The following is a 20,400-nucleotide window of genomic DNA, read 5'->3' on the forward strand; positions in this document are numbered from 1 at the left end:
CGACCGTTTTTTTCCACTGCACAAGGTCCTTGTGGAGTCCTTCTTTGGATGATTCTTTTGAATACCTCCAAGAGTGAGCCCTCCATAGTGCATGTATGCATGCCACCTACCCTTGACCTTATTTGGTAGGTCTATAATTGAAGATATTGTTGAGATTATGATATAAGTGAATAGTACAACTAAGAAAATCAAATATTGAGGGGTCTAAAAAATATGTACATGTCAAATATAAATAATATAAGTGGAAAAAAATATAAAGGGGTCAAAAGAAATCTCTCTCATTATGAGGCTACCATAAAAAGATAAATATTTTTGGTGTTCTAATTTTTTAGAAAAAAAAACAAAATAGATGTAGGAAGGGAAAAATCACAATAGTGAAAAAATATACACATAAATAAAACTAGTTTTTTTGGATTTTTGTTGGGGTGGAGTTACACCAAATAAATGAGAAGCTTACATGAAAATATTTCTATATGGAATAAAGAGTATGAAAAATGGTAAGAAAAAATTGTGGTAATGGTGAGGCAATGTACAGAGCATAAATAACACACACCTAGGTAGAAATATTTAAATAAATACCAAAATAATTATGAAAAAATCTTTTATTTAGGCCCTATATACAAAGAAATATTTACATACGCATGGGCCATAATATACTTATATTTTTTATTTTATTTTTGGCTCAACTAGCCCAATGCCTAGCTAATTGAGGGTTTTTTATTTCAGTAAGGAGATATGGGAAAAGTCCCGTGACTCACGCACGCCTATGTACAGTGAAATGGTAGGGATAGCCACAGTGTTTGGGTGATTTTGGTAGGGTGAGGTAACTCACTGTGGCAATTACAAAGAGCCGAAAAACGGCTATCAGTAGTGGTTTGTTTTGTTGGAAGATTCAGCTATGTGAGATGTATCGCATGATTAATCTTGTAGCCTCACTTGATAATTGGATCGCTCAAAAAGTTTTTCCTTGACATTAGAACTCCTCCGATGATTGTATTTAATTATTGGCTTCACATGTAGAAGCATTAACATTCGTATGCATCAGAGCAATCATTTCTTGACAAAACAAGTTTTACAACCCTTCTCACGTTTGAAGCACATCTTGATGCTTTTTTAAGCTAAAATTCAATAAACGTCATAACCACAAGGAGTATGTCCACACACCTTTGATAGTTTCATAAACTACTAGGAATCTGTCCTTGTTCAAACAATCAAAGATCAAACTTCACAACTAGTCATACTTGGTTGGTCAAGTCATACGATCTTTTGTTTTTAACATGGAAGTTAGATTGTTATTAGAGGAAAAAATATATATGTCTCTATTAAGTATATGAATCTTGACATCAAATACTTACAATTGAAGAAAACATAGGTTTAAAGTAATGTAAAGTAAGTGATATCAAAATGCACAAATGAAAGTAGACTATCGACATGTTAAGCGAGAAGGTATTTCATTCAAAGAAAACATATGTTTAAAGTAATTCAAAGCTATTGATATCAAAATACAAAAATAAAAGTAGACTATCTACTTGTTAGGCGAGAAGGTGTTTCATTTGTGTAATACCGAATATGATGTTTTGACAAGCTACAACAAAAACCATAAGATTAGTTAAACTTTTCATAATGACACAAAACATGAACCACATAGTGCAAAACATTCAAAAGTGCCACATAAAAGTACGGCGGAGAGTTGGCATTAGAAAAAGTTTAAACTCAAATTTTGACTTGTAAGAAATGCCATAGCCAGTGTAGAGAAAGATAATGAAAAATTCATTTTCTCATCTTTCCTGAATGTTTTTCACAAAAATTGAGTATCTCCTTCATTACAATGTATTGTTTCTAAAAAAGCCCAAAAAATAACCAATCATGATAGCACTTCACTGTTTGCGGCGGCTAAAAATTCAATGTTGAATATCTCAACCTTCTACATTTTTGAAACTAAGCTCTGCTTTATTAGCTCATTCTTCCCCCTAGTGTGCTCTTGCGTGTGAATATTGATTAAATTTACTCCATTGTCCTCACCTCCTCCTACAATAGTTTTGATTAGACATGTCTTAGTCAAAGATTGTAGCTTCTCCACAAAGAACGTCCATGAGGAATCAAAGAGATGTGTGTCATATGCATGAGTCCCATTGCAAGAAAAACAAAAAATATATCATTTTTGAATCTTCGAAAGAAAACTTTAGATCAGAGGGCCTGAAAAATATGTACCTTTGGATAGACAGAAGAATTTTTCATAAACATCTCGTCACAAATTCCACTCCACCTTTTAAGGATATAACCTCTTTGGTGAACTATGTGGGAGATGACCACAATGTCCTGCATGGTTACACTAAAGAAATTGGCCATAAGACATGATGTTTTGCAATGAGAGATACATTGCATGCAACAAGAATGTACGATTACATAAGAAAGTCACGCAATGTGCTCATCAAGTTGAAAGCAGCAAAAAGACTATCAAGGTGCTTACACAACAACTCAAAGAGAAAACAACAATGCTAAGTACTCGACAAAGAGAAAGAAGACTAAAAAATATTGAAGATAAAGGTTAAGAAAAGAGTGCAAGCTATCAAGTAAGCCTTTGTATCTTTCTTAAGTCGGTGAAACACATCCTCAAATACTTGAAGGGTACAACAAGGAGGTGTTTACGCTTCGATAACTGTGATGCTTCTATTGTTGGTCACACGAATACAGATTATGCAGGTTGTAGAGAGAGTAGGAGATCTACGTCTAGCTACATTTTCATATTTGTAGGAGGAGCCATTTCTTGAAGATTATGCAGGTTGTAGAGACAGTAAGAGATCTACGTCTAGCTAGATTTTCATATTTGTAGGAGGATCCATTTCTTGTACGTCTTCTTGATACACAGGGTCCATAAAGTTGTCCTTTTGAGATCTTTTATTTACCGATGGTGGCCAAGATTTTCCCCTGTCCTAGGCATTCCATCTGCTGACAACAAAACAAATCTTACTTATTGATGTAAAGTCTTGCTAGTCGCTTTGAAGAGGTTTCTGTTGTCCAATTTGTTCGTCGCTTTAGAGAGGTTGCCACTATCCAATTTGCAAAGCATGTTGTGAATATAGTGAATGTTTGCTCTTGTACATAAGGCATGAGGTCAACACTAGAAACAAACATAAAGGAGTAACATTAGCTTTAAAATGAAATCACTAGCGTACATAGCATCATGGTGAGCAATATCAAGAGAGAGGGAAAGAGTGATGACATTTTCATGTAGGTTTCGAGCTTCCATGTCTCGTAGAGACTAGCTAAAAGGGTCGAATGGTCCCCTCTTGTTGGAAGAACTTTGCTCTTTTTTGGTCAACATATATCTGTTTCTCTTGAGACCTATAGAAAACGCAACCTTGGACTCCTTAGATGGAGCAATCTTGTCCATTCAATCTTCCACCCTATGGCAAAGCCTTTGCAATGCCATCTAACTCGATCCCTTCTTCACTTTGGTCTTTTGAGCTTACCACATCCTCTTCAAGTTCCCCTTTCATGTCAAACTCCCGACAATCAACACCATCCCCTTCCTATTGTGGCAATGTGGCAACCAAATCTCCATTTGGAGATGCAGTACCATCTTGATTCATATCTTGTTCATCCATTTTGTGGGGACGGCTTTACAACTCTTTCCATTAGCAAGAGCAAGCCAGGGAAGCGAATGTCATTGAGAGACCTGATATTTCTTGGGGGTTGCATTGGTGGCAGCCATACAGGCCACAAACTTGGAATTATTATTCGCACATTTGATATTCTTGCAAAGCCGGACAGCATTCTGGGAGGATGTGCAAGCGGACACACATCCATTGTTGCCAATAGATAGCTTGAGCCAGTGTAATAGGGTACCAGCGGGACATAGCCCAAACGTTCTGAAACGGCGTTCAGGACGAGTTCCATTCCCAAAACAGAGTCGAGAATGGAACGCGTTCTGGAATGGGGTGTAACCAGAAGGATGTTCGGGAACAGGGGGAACATGAGGCGGAACGGAGAAACGCAAGGCAGAATGGGTAAAAGAACATATTTGGGGGGAGATTTGGGGAACATATTTGGTGCAATTTGAGGGCAGGTTTGAAGTCAGATTTGGGGGCAATTTTTGGGTTGTTTAGGAGTTTATTTGGGACTCAGCTGAATGGAGGTAGTTCAAGCTTTACTTTAGTCAACCGTTCCGATCCCGATCCCGGTCCTGTTCCGGCACCCCCTCCTCCTCTCCCCGTTCCCGTCCCGTTCCGGACCCTCTCGTTCCTGTTCCCCTTTCCCTTTCCGGGTAACTATGGCTTGAGCACATAAAGCCGTTCAGGAAATCTGGCCTGGTGGGTGTTTAGCGTGCAAGTTTGAACACATAATCAGGGCCGCTCATAGGTTTGCCTTCGGTCACCCAAGAAGACAAGCCATAAGCACAACAGGCGTTTTTGTGTTGAACAAGCGGAAAACCCTCGTTGGCTAGCACGTAGCACCTTCCACTTCTGCTTTGCATTCAGTGCAGAGGTTTAGCCATGTCCTTGACGAAGGAGCTCTTTGCACCGCCTTGATTGGGGGAAGCCTCCTCTGCGGGTTGGCATTGAGAGACGAGGACAAATTCTTGACATGGGTAAAAGTAGGCTTTGGTGATGCCTCTTTGGATTTGTGGGTCACCTTTGACGGGGCACTCCTAGAATCAACCTCTCTGCTAGCGATGTTGGGCTCGGAGGAAGTCTCGTTGCTGCTCTTCTTTTGTGATTCACCATTGACATGATAGGAAGGGTGTTGAAACTACCATTACCACGGGGCTTGACTTTAGAATCAGATCCACTTAAGAGCAGGCTGTCCACTGTCTGCTTTGAAACTACTCATTTGCTTCGGCTTCGACAAGCTTACCTCCGATTTTTTGTTATCGTTAGATATCGCGGTTGTCCATTGTCTGCTTTGAAACTACTCATTTGCTTTGGCTTCGACAAGCCGACCTCCGATTTGCTGTTATCGTTAGATATTGCACCTTTGCCAATTTTGTGCATGAATGATCTTACAAAACACTTTTCTTGAATTTGTACCTCTACTGGCATACGTTGAGGCTCACTGGGGTCCTTAACAAAGAGAGGACAGTCCCCTTCATGGCCACCTATCTTCACTGCCCAACTTGCACCACCATTTCTATTGTTTGAGCTATGACCCTCTTCACTAACCTACACCAAAACAGTTATATCAGTCAATGTATTGATGAGGTTGTATTCCAGGAACTTCTTATGACTATCTCATCATATAATGTATCATCCATGCAGGTGTAGCTTATGTGGCAAGAAGACCATAGTCACATGGGGACGGGGACGGGTCTCAAGGACGTGGCGTGTCCCGAGGACGGGGACGTGGCAAAACAAGGGACGGGGGACGCGACAAGGGACGCGCTTTAAAAAACACCAGTTCTTTGCAAATTTAATACTGAGACAATAGTTAACACTAAGAGCACAAGATTGCAAAGAAAAAGTGGTTTTTGCATTCATATTACATAACACCAAAATATAATAAAGAGCATGCAATGTGCGCAACACAGTACACCACTGGTGTGGTGATCAAGCATCAATCATCCTCGCCAAGGGGCAAAACATAATGATGTACAAGTGAAGAGTGGATAAGTAGATTTTAGCATAAATGGGAGTCAAAAAGGGAAGGACTCGAGTCAAGAGTCAAGACTCGAGACTCTACATGTTGGCCCATGGTGCCAACTCAATGTCAATTGGCTCTGCATAATCCATTTGATCCAAAAAATCATCCTCAAGTGGTGTTGTCTCCATCTCTGACTCTGGCACCGTTGCATCTATCTGTGTCTCTGGGATAGGATCATCCTCAGCAAGTGCCCACTCCGCAAAATCATCACTTTGGTCTGACTTGGAAAGCATCTTCAAATTTGGTGAGACATATATGAGATCATTGGCTCTCTTCACATCAAGACGATTCCTCTTCTTTGAGGCTACATGAGCATTCACACTCCAAAGTTGCTCCAAGCAACTCGTAGTGTATGCTTGGATAAGAATGCGAATAGTCAAATCCTGTAAACCGTCCAATCTTGCCACAAACTCCTCCCATCAAAGAGCACTCCCCATCTCTAACCAAGATGCTTGTACATCGGGCATGTGATAAATTTCTCCCTTTCCATTCTTGTAGACATTGATTTTCCTCCAAATCTCGGTCCTTTCCTTTGGGTCGGGCACAAGGCGCGCAAGGATGGTTTGCCAACCATTCATCATCTCTTTTCCCTTCCATTGGTTCCCTTGTTGGAATTGTGGATCCACTACATAAGCGGCCGCATGAAGAGCATAATGGTAGGCATTCCACCTTGACACACACAATTCTTGGATCTCCTTGTACCTACGTTATGAATTGTCTTCTCATTTACCTTTGCCACACTCTGTGCTTCCACCCACCTAGTCATATAGTCTACAGCCACTAGAATGTAGAGTTTACCATTTTTTGTCCTAGGCAGAGGACCCATAGCATCAATGCCCCACTTTTCAAAGGGTCCATTTGCAAGCACTATTTGCCTCAGGCCATGCACCAACCTTCTATTTCCATTTATCTGACAATTGTGACAGCTTTTACACCAATGTTGGACATCCACATGCAGACTTGGCCAAACATACCCCGCAAGCAAAATCTTCTTCACAGTTAATTCTTGGGCAAAATGACCACCACATGCTTCTTCGTGCAAACCTTTTAGAATGGCTGGAATTTCCTCAATAGTTGGTACTCTTCTGCACACTTGATCCCTCCCTCTTTGATAGAGGGAGCCTTCTAGGAAGAGATATGCGCTTGCCTTCTTCATGAGTCTCCTCTTCTGAGCCTTCGTGAAGTCTTGTGGAAACTCGCCCTCCAAAATGTAGCTAATAATGGGAGTCAATGACTCCAATCCCTGGTATCTCGGTTGCTTGACAGTTGCTGCCACCATGATGACCTGCACTTCTTTCTCAACACATGTAACTACTTGCTGTGCAAGTAAATCGGCATCTTCATTCTGTTTCCTAGGAATATGATATAGTTGCACTTCTTCAAATTGATTAAACAATCTACGAATGGCATGAACTTTTGTCCGTAAGCTTTCATTCTTGCATGCCCAAATACCTAAAATCTGTTTAACAATGAGAAGTGCATCTCCCTTTACCATGAGGCGTTGTATCCCTTGGCCAATGCACATCTTCAAACCATGAATTAGTGTGTCGTATTCTGCTTCATTGTTGCTAGCTGAACTTGGTAGATTGAACTTCTCTTTCATGACCACCTCTCCACTTGGGTTGAGCAACACTAGCCCTCCCCCTGCTTTTCCTGTGGCTCGACGAAAAGCTCCATCAAAGAACAAGGTAAAAGCATTAGGAATACTTTTTGGTGGTGGCAATGGTAGGGTCTTTACTTCAGGCACCTTAATCTCCTTTTCATGCACCCTATAAGTGAGAATCCCTGCCAATTGTGCACGCACACTATCTTCTACCTTGAAAGAGTATTGAAACTCTTGCAACTCCATAATCCACTTTGAGATCCTAGTACTAAGATTCATTTGAGATGACACCCAAGGGAACAAATTCTCTGCGGTGAGGATTACAAAAGGTTTTGGGAGCAAGTAGGATCTAAACTTCCTTATCGCAAACATGAGAGAAAGCATCATGAGTTCTGCCTCCGTGTAGCCTCTCTCTAAAGCATTCATGACCCTACTAGCAAAGTAGATGGGCCGCATCCTGGTACTATAGGGATCTTGTTGTAACAAAACTGCACCAATTGTTTCTTTCCCAGCACTAGAGCTAACAAAGAATGTGTACTCCCAACAAGGAGGCATGAGTGTTGGTAGCTCTGACAAAATGGCTTTAATGTTACAAAAGTACTCTTCAAGCTCATCAGACCATGCAAATTCTACTTGTTGTGTCAACTTTTGCAAAGGGTGAAGTAACTCCGAGGCTAAGTGAATGAAGCGTGACATATACTTCACCTTTTGAATGAATGAGATGACCTCCTTAAGACTCTTGGGTGATGGTAGCTCAATAAGAGCCTTTGCCTTCGAAGGATCCACTTCAATGCCTTTGTAAGAAACTTTATGACCAAGCAAGATTACTTCATCCTCACCTATATGGCACTTGTCGGGGTTGAGTTGACCTCCCATGTCGTAGAGCTTCTTTAAACCTTCTTCTACCCTTTGTAGATGCAATGATTTTGAGCTATAAATACAGAAATCATCAATGAACACCCTAATTGACTTTCCAAAGAATGCTTGAAACACCATATTCATGAAACGTTGGAATGTTGCAGGAGCATTTGTCAGACCAAATGGCATGACTCTAAAAGCATAACAACCCCAAGGAGTGATAAAGGTTGTTTTCAATTGATCCTCCAATGCAATCCCTATTTGAAAGTAACCTGAGTAACCATCGCACACAGTGTACTTCTCATGACCAGCTACCTCATTTAGTATCTCATCCTGGAATGGGAGGGGAAAGTGATCTCTTTTTGTTGCCTCATTGAGGGGACGGTAATCCACACACACCCTCCACTTGCCATTTTTCTTAGGAGTGACAACAACAGGAGAGACCCACTCTGAATTCTCCACTGGATAAATGAAACCTGCTGCTAGAAGCTTTCTTACCTCCTTGAGTAGAGCCTGCTCCTTTATAACTCCTAGCCTTCGTAGCTTCTGAGCTTTAGGTGTGGCCTCAGGCTTTAACTCAATCTTGTGTTGAACAACATCTACCCCACGCACGTCGGTGTAGTCTTTAGCAAAAAGCCTAGGAAACTTCCTTAGCACACATTTGAACTCCTCCCTTTCATCCTTTGTAAGTGTTGTTGATAGCATACCTTCCAGCATCCCTTCATCTTGAACACCTTCGTTCTCTTGAGGACCTACCTCCTCCAAGCCTTGACAAGAGGTCTCTTGGTTGCTTGGCTTAAACCTTACCCCCATGACTTCGATGGAAGACTCCTCTTCAGTAATGCTGCCGCTACTTTCTTCTTCTGAAGTGCTATCGGTCCAACCTTCTTCCGTCTCACTTTGAGATGATTCTTCATGGAGCTCCTCTTGGCGTTGCTCCTTCATGTCAAAGACAACCTTCTTATGATTGTCATTCCTGCAAATTAATTTCCCACTCTCCCAATCCTGCAAAGCTCGCATTTTCATTAGCCATGGTCTTCCTAGGATAAATGGATAACCACTTCCCTTGGTCAACATAACATAAAAATCCACCGCTTTCTTAATGCCAAAGGCCTCTACAAAGACATTTTTACAAATGCCTACACACCTAGCCTTGCTATTGTTTGCCATCTTGACTTTGATTTCAGGTGTCTCATGGATGTGCATGCCTAGTCTTTGCATGAGTCCCTCTGTCATGATGCAAATTTGTGCACCCCCATCCACTAGACCTTTCCTAACCAATCTTCCTTTGATGTAACAGTCTAGCACCGGTGTAATGTCCTCATTCATTTCAGCTTGTGCAATTTTTACAACAGGCACACTCTCTTTTACCTTTCTCCTAGTGCTAACTGCCCTTGTTAAATCCCTCCTTACTTGTGGACATAATGCAAGAAATTGAGGCCATGAAATATCAGGGCCCTTACCTCTCATGTCTTCCAACAAGTTGTACGGAGCCATACCATGTCCAAGAGGGAAGTCTTGGAGGTTGATACGACGTCGAGTCCTCTTGGTTTCCTTGGTCTCCTTTTCCTTTTTGCCTTGTCCATGGTCACTCTGTGATGTGACTCCTTCTTTCTCTTTACCTTTCCCTCGGCCACGCTTAATGCCATTGGCTTCCATGTCAACCTCATTTGAATTTGTCACCTCTACCACATGCACATTTGGATCTGGCAAAGGTGGAACTCCTTCTACCCCTTGTGGAGGTGGTCTTGGTCCATTTGGCCTTTGTAGAAGCCTTGGTTGTTGACCAGCTCCTTCTCCTGTATTCATCATTGGGTAATTCAAGTTAGGTCTCCTTGGCTCTCCACGGGGCCAAGGACAATTATATATCCCATGTCCAGACTCTCCGCAATTCCAACATTGCAAGACTCTCCTAGTTCATGGCTCTCTCTCTTCTGACTTCTTTGCTTGTCCCTTTGGACCTACAGCTTGTGCAAGGTGAATTGACAGGCTGCTTAAAGATTCATTTAACTTCTCAATCACTTCAGCCGTTACCTCAGAAAGCTCCCTAGATGTTGATGCTTGTGACTTACCTTTGGGTCTAAGACCTTCTATTGTAACCTCTCCCCTTAAGCACTTGAGTTTCCTATACTTCTCAGCAGCCCTAGTTTCCGCTGCATCAAAAGTAGCAGGTGCACCCGCCTCAACTTTTACCTTAAGGTCAGGAAAGAGTCCGGCTATGAACCTCTCCTTCTTTAAAAATTCTGCACCATCACCAGGGTTAGCAACATTTCGTATCCATAGAGCCCAAAGACGTAGAAACTCTTGCTTGTACAAGTAGTAGTCATCTAAGTCTTTTTGCTTATGAGAAACAATGTCTTGCCATAGTTTTTGAGTGTTTTGGGGATCAAAGAAGTATCTCTTAAAACGATTCAAAACTTCTGTGTAATTCCCCTTAACTTCCTCAGGCAAAGAGTCAAACCAAGTACTAGCATCTTTCCTAAGGACCACCTCAAACATTTCTACACGTTCTTGATCGGTTACTATCCTCTTGATACGGCAAGACATCTTGAAATTTGCTAAAAATAATTCTGCATCCTCTCCAGGCTCTCCAAAGAAAAGAGGATATCCAGACATTTGGCGTTGGCTCTCCATTATTATGAAAGATTACAACACGAGTTACAATAAGGGATACAATAGAGATTTAGAACCACTCGCCTGCAAATGAAGAAGTAAGAAAATACCACTCTAGGTTTTCTTCTTCAGCTATCCAAGCTTCAATGAGGTCTCGATTTGTTTGATCAAAACAAAAAGGTAGACTATTGATGAGCTCTAAGAAGGGTTGAAATTCTTCAAAGCTAAGGCGATAAACAGAAATCTCTAGAACTTCATTTTCTGGATCCAAAAGAGCAACCACGTCCCAAGTGATAAATTGCACTTGCTCTTACAATTCCCAACGCACAAGCGGTTTGTATAAAAACTAGATCTTCATGCTCGTCGAAGGCCGTGAGAAAGTAGCAATTGACTAGGAGCTCCTTTCCTTCGAGTTCCACACAGTCGGAGTGAGGCAACCTTCTCACAATTTCATAAAGAACATCCTCATCAAGTCCAATCAAGTTTGCAAGATTTAAAGACTCCACTTGTGCTACAAAATTCCTGGACAAAAACTCCTTAGGATTATGGTTAAATCATTCAAAAGCATAAAGAGATTTACAATGTCTCTATGAACAAAGTGTCATAGAAAGTAGAGAAGGATGAGAATTTATACAAATTTGCAATCTTCTCTATGCTCTCTTTATTAAGACAAGCTCTGAATAGCTCCCTATCTCCTTTGTTGAAAGCGAAAGGAAGACTATTAATAAGACGCAAATGAGGGAAAAATTCACCAAATGTGAGTCTATGAAGCATGAACTCTGGCCGCAAGTTTCCTGAAGAGTCTTCCTCAATGGTGAAATGCACTCGCCAAACGCCAAATTTCACTCTATTTACCAATCTTAGGGCACACACTAGTTGGATGAATGCGCGGTCTTCCTTAGTGCCCAACAACAAGAGGAAAATGGAATCCACGCGTAGGACCTTCCGTCTTAACTTCACCACCCTCTTGTTATGAGGGAGACGCCTTACTACTTGCTCCTGCAACTCAATTGGTAATAGAGCTAGATCCCTAAGGATTGAACTTTCACTGCACACACATTCCCAGTTAGAACAAATGATCGTTTTTTTGTTTCTTGTAACAACTTGGACAAAGAAAAAACAAACATACACACTATTTTGCCGGCTGCACTTCATTTTAAAATAAAATGAACACATGTACATCAAAAGAAGTGTGGTAGTTGATGAGAGGTAGAATGACAGGGTTTGGTGATGCAAGAATTTCTCCTACTCTTTGGGCACCAAACATGAACACCATTCGTTGTTGAAAATGGATTTTCTACTAATTGCAATGTTTATTCTAATGTGTGGAGTAAAATGGAAGGGAAAAACCTCTATTCCTGGGCCATTATCCATGGCCTATGCATGTCCTAATGCTTAAAACAAAACAAAAATATAGACGTCCAAACTAAGGTCGTACCTAATGAGAGGCAAAATAAAAGGATTTACTGAAGCGTTTATCTCGGCCAACCTAAGAGGACCTAAAATTCTACGAATGACACGTTCAAATTGCAACTTAGTACTAACAATTATGTGTACCTTTTGCCTTGCAATGGGAATGAAGGGATCATACAAATTTTCGTGATTCATGCAAACTACTTGACTATGCTAAAGGTTGATTCTACACAAAAATACACAAGCCTTCCTCAGTGGGGGCACCAATTTGAGGCGGTCCGGGGCGGGCAACAAGAAGAGCAACCTCTAGACACCCTTCAAGGCTCCCGTGCTGCTCAATGGGGCTGGGGCAAAACACAACACAAACCAAAACAACAAACCCACAGCCAAATCCCAACTACACAAGGGGCACCACCTAGTTTTGGATGCGAACTAGGACGCGTAGAGAGAGAGAGAGAGAGAGAGAGAGAGAGATAGTGCTCGGGCTGCTTTGAAACGTATCGGCAATGATCAAGCAAACACAACTATATATTTAAGAAAGAGAGAGAAAGGGGGAGGGGGTGCTTGTTGCATTAATACCTTCTTACAAATATGTCATGACAAATCAAAGTGAGATTAGTATTTGTTCAACATAGCTTGCGTAAATTTCACCACAACACATCACAAGAAAAGCCATCCCAATCACTGTCTTAAGGCCAGGGGAGTCCTCTCCACCCTGTCACCCTCTTACAGTATGTGGGATTTATGGCTAGATTGATGACAACACCAGAGACAAGCTATCAAGAACTTAACAAAAAACACCAAGACACTTACGCATCATTGTTGTCCATTACTTCACGTTGGAAGGGAGACAAAGTATCCAAGCTTAGTCCAAATCCACCCTCCTTGATTCAGCAAATGTTGGGCTTACACTAGTAGGAGAAATGATAGATTTCCTACTCTCAATTGAATGATCACTCTCTCTCTTACAATGCTATAGAGTTCCCTTGCTAATCTCCGATTACAACACATGCACATGCATAAGACAATGAGCTTCCACTCAAGAGCTCCTTCTAGAAAGGTTGAGCTTGGCTTCTCAAGCTATAGCATAGTGCTCTTTCTTCTCCCCCTTTTGTGCTAGCCACCCCCTCCTTTTATAGAAATTTTGAAGGCTAGGGTTACTCCTCTAACCATGGTTGGGTTAGATTTTCAGCCATTTATCTAATTTCTTTCACTTGGAATTATCAAGAAGTTGGTGGGGAAAGAGAGAGGAGAGAAATGGAGGTGATAGGACTTTTCATAGTGGGTTAGTGTTAGTAGAGTTAGTATTAATTTACAAATGGAATTGGATATTTACAATGGGAGTATCCATGTAAGATACAAATAAGGAAGAAAAACTCTTAAGAGGTAAGAAAAGGTGGATTTCTTACAAGGTTGATGCTCCAAGTGTCTTGAGTAGGGCCAATAGTAGTGTAATCAATGTGCTTAAGTATTTTTGCATCATCTCTTGTTTCTTAGGTTATGTAACATATTAGGGTTGGGGTGAGAGAAGCAAGAAAGATCGCATTGGGATCGTTCATTTTCTCCTTGGGAATTAAAGGAGGTGCTATATCCCTCTAGGTTGAGTTGCATAAACCTACCATTGCATTGCCTTTTTTTGGGCATACAAATTGTCAGTTTGTTTAATACTGACTTTTGTGTGGAATCTTGCAATTGCCTTGGGTAGTGGCTTAATTTTTTGGAAGATTCAATCGAGTTGGTATGCTAGATCCATCCCGTGATGATCTAAGTAGTGAGGCAGTCCGGGGCGGGCAACAAGAAGAGCAACCTCTAGACACCCTTCAAGGCTCCCGTGCTGCTCAATGGGGCTGGGGCACAACACAACACAAACCAAAACAACAAACCCACAGCCAAATCCCAACTACACAAGGGGCACCACCTAGTTTAAGAGCGAACTAGGACGCAAAAGAGGAGAATCGTTAGAGCAACCCACAAACAAGCAAGGAATTTACACTAACTCTAACACCAATGGAACACTCTCACACACTAAAACACGAGAGAGAGAGAGAGAGAGAGAGAGAGAGAGAGAGAGAGAGAGAGAGAGAGAGAGAAAGAGGGAGGAAGTGCTCGGGCTGCTTTGAAACGTATCGGCAATGATCAAGCAAACACAATTATATATGTAAGAAAGAGAGAGAAAGGGGGAGGGGGTGCTTGTTGCATTAATACCTTCTTACAAATATGTCATGACAAATCAAAGTGAGATTAGTATTTGTTCTACATAGCTTGCGTAAATTTCACCACAACACATCACAAGAAAAGCCATCCCAATCACTGTCTTAAGGCCAGGGGAGTCCTCTCCACCCTGTCGCCCTCTTACAGTATGTGGGATTTATGGCTAGATTGATGACAACACCAGAGACAAGCTATCAAGAACTTAACAAAAAACACCAAGACACTTACGCATCATTGTTGTCCATTACTTCACGTTGGAAGGGAGACAAAGTATCCAAGCTTAGTCCAAATCCACCCTCCTTGATTCAGTAAATGTTGGGCTTACACTAGTAGGAGAAATGATAGATTTCCTACTCTCAATTGAATGATCACTCTCTCTCTTACAATGGCATAGAGTTCCCTTGCTAATCTCCTATTACAACACATGCACATGCATAAGACAATGAGCTTCCACTCAAGAGCTCCTTCTAGAGAGGTTGAGCTTGGCTTCTCAAGCTATAGCATAGTGCTCTTTCTTCTCCCCCTTTTGTGCTAGCCACACCCTCCTTTTATAGAAATTTTGAAGGCTAGGGTTACTCCTCTAACCATGGTTGGGTTAGATTTTCAGCCATTTATCTAATTTCTTTTGCTTGGAATTATCAAGAAGTTGGTGGGGAAAGAGAGAGGAGAGAAATGGAGGTGGTAGGACTTTTCATAGTGGGTTAGTGTTAGTAGAGTTAGTATTAATTTACAAATGGAATTGGATATTTACAATGGGAGTATCCATGTAAGATACAAATAAGGAAGAAAAACTCTTAAGAGGTAAGAAAAGGTGGATTTCTTACAAGGTTGATGCTCCAAGTGTCTTGAGTAGGGCCAATTTTGACGCTTGTTGACGGTCCACTAGCTTTGACGGTACATTTTTTCTCCACTCTTGACCTTCCTTGAGAGACAAGGTAATTGAAGCTGAGTAATCAACCACCATGATGCTGTCTTTTAAGAGAAGAGGCTGAATTTTGTGGTTTTTTTGATAGATATGGGTAAATTGGAGGAGGAAAAATGAGACTAGGTGGTCAATTTTGGAATGGAATTGTGTGTGGGAGGTATGAGTTCACCATGGTTTCTCTTATTCTTCAAGGTTGAGGAGAAGGTGATAAGGGTGCAGAGATGAGTGGTGAGAGAGGTGGGGATGATGAGTGGACAAGTGTGTGTGAAAGAGGAAAATGATAAAGTGGAAGAGAGAGTGTGGCTGCATAGCATGGGAAAACTGGGGTCCACTAATAAAATCATAGCTCACAGCTCGTAGCTCAAACAAATATGAAAAAATTTGAGGCAAAAGTTCAGTCTACGAGCTACAACGTTTGTTTGTATCACCTTTTCAAATTCGGAGAGCAAGTGAACTTTAAAAATTCAGCAAAACCGACCGTTTTTTTCCACTGCACAAGGTCCTTGTGGAGTCCTTCTTTGGATGATTCTTTTGAATACCTCCAAGAGTGAGCCCTCCATAGTGCATGTATGCATGCCACCTACCCTTGACCTTATTTGGTAGGTCTATAATTGAAGATATTGTTGAGATTATGATATAAGTGAATAGTACAACTAAGAAAATCAAATATTGAGGGGTCTAAAAAATATGTACATGTCAAATATAAATAATATAAGTGGAAAAAAATATAAAGGGGTCAAAAGAAATCTCTCTCATTATGAGGCTACCATAAAAAGATAAATATTTTTGGTGTTCTAATTTTTTAGAAAAAAAAACAAAATAGATGTAGGAAGGGAAAAATCACAATAGTGAAAAAATATACACATAAATAAAACTAGTTTTTTTGGATTTTTGTTGGGGTGGAGTTACACCAAATAAATGAGAAGCTTACATGAAAATATTTCTATATGGAATAAAGAGTATGAAAAATGGTAAGAAAAAATTGTGGTAATGGTGAGGCAATGTACAGAGCATAAATAACACACACCTAGGTAGAAATATTTAAATAAATACCAAAATAATTATGAAAAAATCTTTTATTTAGGCCCTATATACAAAGAAATATTTACATACGCATGGGCCATAATATACTTATATTTTTTATTTTATTTTTGGCTCAACTAGCCCAATGCCTAGCTAATTGAGGGTTTTTTATTTCAGTAAGGAGATATGGGAAAAGTCCCGTGACTCACGCACGCCTATGTACAGTGAAATGGTAGGGATAGCCACAGTGTTTGGGTGATTTTGGTAGGGTGAGGTAACTCACTGTGGCAATTACAAAGAGCCGAAAAACGGCTATCAGTAGTGGTTTGTTTTGTTGGAAGATTCAGCTATGTGAGATGTATCGCATGATTAATCTTGTAGCCTCACTTGATAATTGGATCGCTCAAAAAGTTTTTCCTTGACATTAGAACTCCTCCGATGATTGTATTTAATTATTGGCTTCACATGTAGAAGCATTAACATTCGTATGCATCAGAGCAATCATTTCTTGACAAAACAAGTTTTACAACCCTTCTCACGTTTGAAGCACATCTTGATGCTTTTTTAAGCTAAAATTCAATCAACGTCATAACCACAAGCAGTATGTCCACACACCTTTGATAGTTTCATAAACTACTAGGAATCTGTCCTTGTTCAAACAATCAAAGATCAAACTTCACAACTAGTCATACTTGGTTGGTCAAGTCATACGATCTTTTGTTTTTAACATGGAAGTTAGATTGTTATTAGAGGAAAAAATATATATGTCTCTATTAAGTATATGAATCTTGACATCAAATACTTACAATTGAAGAAAACATAGGTTTAAAGTAATGTAAAGTAAGTGATATCAAAATGCACAAATGAAAGTAGACTATCGACATGTTAAGCGAGAAGGTATTTCATTCAAAGAAAACATATGTTTAAAGTAATTCAAAGCTATTGATATCAAAATACACAAATAAAAGTAGACTATCTACTTGTTAGGCGAGAAGGTGTTTCATTTGTGTAATACCGAATATGATGTTTTGACAAGCTACAACAAAAACCATAAGATTAGTTAAACTTTTCATAATGACACAAAACATGAACCACATAGTGCAAAACATTCAAAAGTGCCACATAAAAGTACGGTGGAGAGTTGGCATTAGAAAAAGTTTAAACTCAAATTTTGACTTGTAAGAAATGCCATAGCCAGTGTAGAGAAAGATAATGAAAAATTCATTTTCTCATCTTTCCTGAATGTTTTTCACAAAAATTGAGTATCTCCTTCATTACAATGTATTGTTTCTAAAAAAGCCCAAAAAATAACCAATCATGATAGCACTTCACTGTTTGCGGCGGCTAAAAATTCAATGTTGAATATCTCAACCTTCTACATTTTTGAAACTAAGCTCTGCTTTATTAGCTCATTCTTCCCCTAGTGTGCTCTTGCGTGTGAATATTGATTAAATTTACTCCATTGTCCTCACCTCCTCCTACAATAGTTTTGATTAGACATGTCTTAGTCAAAGATTGTAGCTTCTCCACAAAGAACGTCCATGAGGAATCAAAGAGATGTGTGTCATATGCATGAGTCCCATTGCAAGAAAAACAAAAAATATATCATTTTTGAATCTTCGAAAGAAAACTTTAGATCAGAGGGCCTGAAAAATATGTACCTTTGGATAGACAGAAGAATTTTTCATAAACATCTCGTCACAAATTCCACTCCACCTTTCAAGGATATAACCTCTTTGGTGAACTATGTGGGAGATGACCACAATGTCCTGCATGGTTACACTAAAGAAATTGGCCATAAGACATGATGTTTTGCAATGAGAGAGACATTGCATGCAACAAGAATGTACGATTACATAAGAAAGTCACGCAATGTGCTCATCAAGTTGAAAGCAGCAAAAAGACTATCAAGGTGCTTACACAACAACTCAAAGAGAAAACAACAATGCTAAGTACTCGACAAAGAGAAAGAAGACTAAAAAATATTGAAGATAAAGGTTAAGAAAAGAGTGCAAGCTATCAAGTAAGCCTTTGTATCTTTCTTAAGTCGGTGAAACACATCCTCAAATACTTGAAGGGTACAACAAGGAGGTGTTTACGCTTCGATAACTGTGATGCTTCTATTGTTGGTCACACGAATACAGATTATGCAGGTTGTAGAGAGAGTAGGAGATCTACGTCTAGCTACATTTTCATATTTGTAGGAGGAGCCATTTCTTGAAGATTATGCAGGTTGTAGAGACAGTAAGAGATCTACGTCTAGCTAGATTTTCATATTTGTAGGAGGAGCCATTTCTTGTACGTCTTCTTGATACACAGGGTCCATAAAGTTGTCCTTTTGAGATCTTTTATTTACCGATGGTGGCCAAGATTTTCCCCTGTCCTAGGCATTCCATCTGCTGACAACAAAACAAATCTTACTTATTGATGTAAAGTCTTGCTAGTCGCTTTGAAGAGGTTTCTGTTGTCCAATTTGTTCGTCGCTTTAGAGAGGTTGCCACTATCCAATTTGCAAAGCATGTTGTGAATATAGTGAATGTTTGCTCTTGTACATAAGGCATGAGGTCAACACTAGAAACAAACATAAAGGAGTAACATTAGCTTTAAAATGAAATCACTAGCGTACATAGCATCATGGTGAGCAATATCAAGAGAGAGGGAAAGAGTGATGACATTTTCATGTAGGTTTCGAGCTTCCATGTCTCGTAGAGACTGGCTAAAAGGGTCGATTGGTCCCCTCTTGTTGGAAGAACTTTGCTCTTTTTTGGTCAACATATATCTGTTTCTCTTGAGACCTATAGAAAACGCAACCTTGGACTCCTTAGATGGAGCAATCTTGTCCATTCAATCTTCCACCCTATGGCAAAGCCTTTGCAATGCCATCTAACTCGATCCCTTCTTCACTTTGGTCTTTTGAGCTTACCACATCCTCTTCAAGTTCCCCTTTCATGTCAAACTCCCGACAATCAACACCATCCCCTTCCTATTGTGGCAATGTGGCAACCAAATCTCCATTTGGAGATGCAGTACCATCTTGATTCATATCTTGTTCATCCATTTTGTGGGGACGGCTTTACAACTCTTTCCATTAGCAAGAGCAAGCCAGGGAAGCGAATGTCATTGAGAGACCTGATATTTCTTGGGGGTTGCATTGGTGGCAGCCATACAGGCCACAAACTTGGAATTATTATTTGCACATTTGATATTCTTGCAAAGCCGGACAGCATTCTGGGAGGATGTGCAAGCGGACACACATCCATTGTTGCCAATAGATAGCTTGAGCCAGTGTAATAGGGTACCAGCGGGACATAGCCCAAACGTTCTGAACGGCGTTCAGGACGAGTTCCATTCCCAAAACAGAGTCGAGAATGGAACGCGTTCTGGAATGGGGTGTAACCAGAAGGATGTTCGGGAACAGGGGGAACATGAGGCGGAACGGAGAAACGCAAGGCAGAATGGGTAAAAGAACATATTTGGGGGGAGATTTGGGGAATATATTTGGTGCAATTTGAGGGCAGGTTTGAAGGCAGATTTGGGGGCAGTTTTTGGGTTGTTTAGGAGTTTATTTGGGAATCAGCTGAATGGAGGTAGTTCAAGCTTTACTTTAGTCAACCGTTCCGATCCCGATCCCGGTCCTGTTCCGGCACCCCCTCCTCCTCTCCCCGTTCCCGTCCCGTTCCGGACCCTCCCGTTCCTGCTCCCCTTTCCCTTTCCGGGTAACTATGGCTTGAGCACATAAAGCCGTTCAGGAAATCTGGCCTGGTGGGTGTTCAGTGCAGAGGTTTAGCCATGTCCTTGACGAAGGAGCTCTTTGCACCGCCTTGATTGGGGGAAGCCTCCTCTGCGGGTTGGCATTGAGAGACGAGGACAAATTCTTGACATGGGTAAAAGTAGGCTTTGGTGATGCCTCTTTGGAGTTGTGGGTCACCTTTGACGGGGCACTCCTAGAATCAACCTCTCTGCTAGCGATGTTGGGCTCGGAGGAAGTCTCGTTGCTGCTCTTCTTTTGTGATTCACCATTGACATGATAGGAAGGGTGTTGAAACTACCATTACCACGGGGCTTGACTTTAGAATCAGATCCACTTAAGAGCAGGCTGTCCACTGTCTGCTTT

At 40.7% G+C, this 20,400-nt stretch overlaps 2 pseudogenes; both read right to left on the reverse strand.

Moving 5' to 3' along the window:
* Positions 1–3,371: 3,371 nt before the first annotated feature.
* On the reverse strand, positions 3,372–6,237 carry LOC147430536 (uncharacterized; annotated as a pseudogene).
* A 12,870-nt stretch (positions 6,238–19,107) lies between these two features.
* The window catches only part of LOC147430537 (uncharacterized), a 32,056-nt pseudogene continuing 30,763 nt past the window's right edge, over positions 19,108–20,400 (reverse strand).

Source organism: Adiantum capillus-veneris, chromosome 21, assembly GCF_014529385.1.
Source record: "Adiantum capillus-veneris isolate H3 chromosome 21, ASM1452938v2, whole genome shotgun sequence".
In the NCBI taxonomy this organism is placed as follows: Eukaryota; Viridiplantae; Streptophyta; class Polypodiopsida; order Polypodiales; family Pteridaceae; genus Adiantum; species Adiantum capillus-veneris.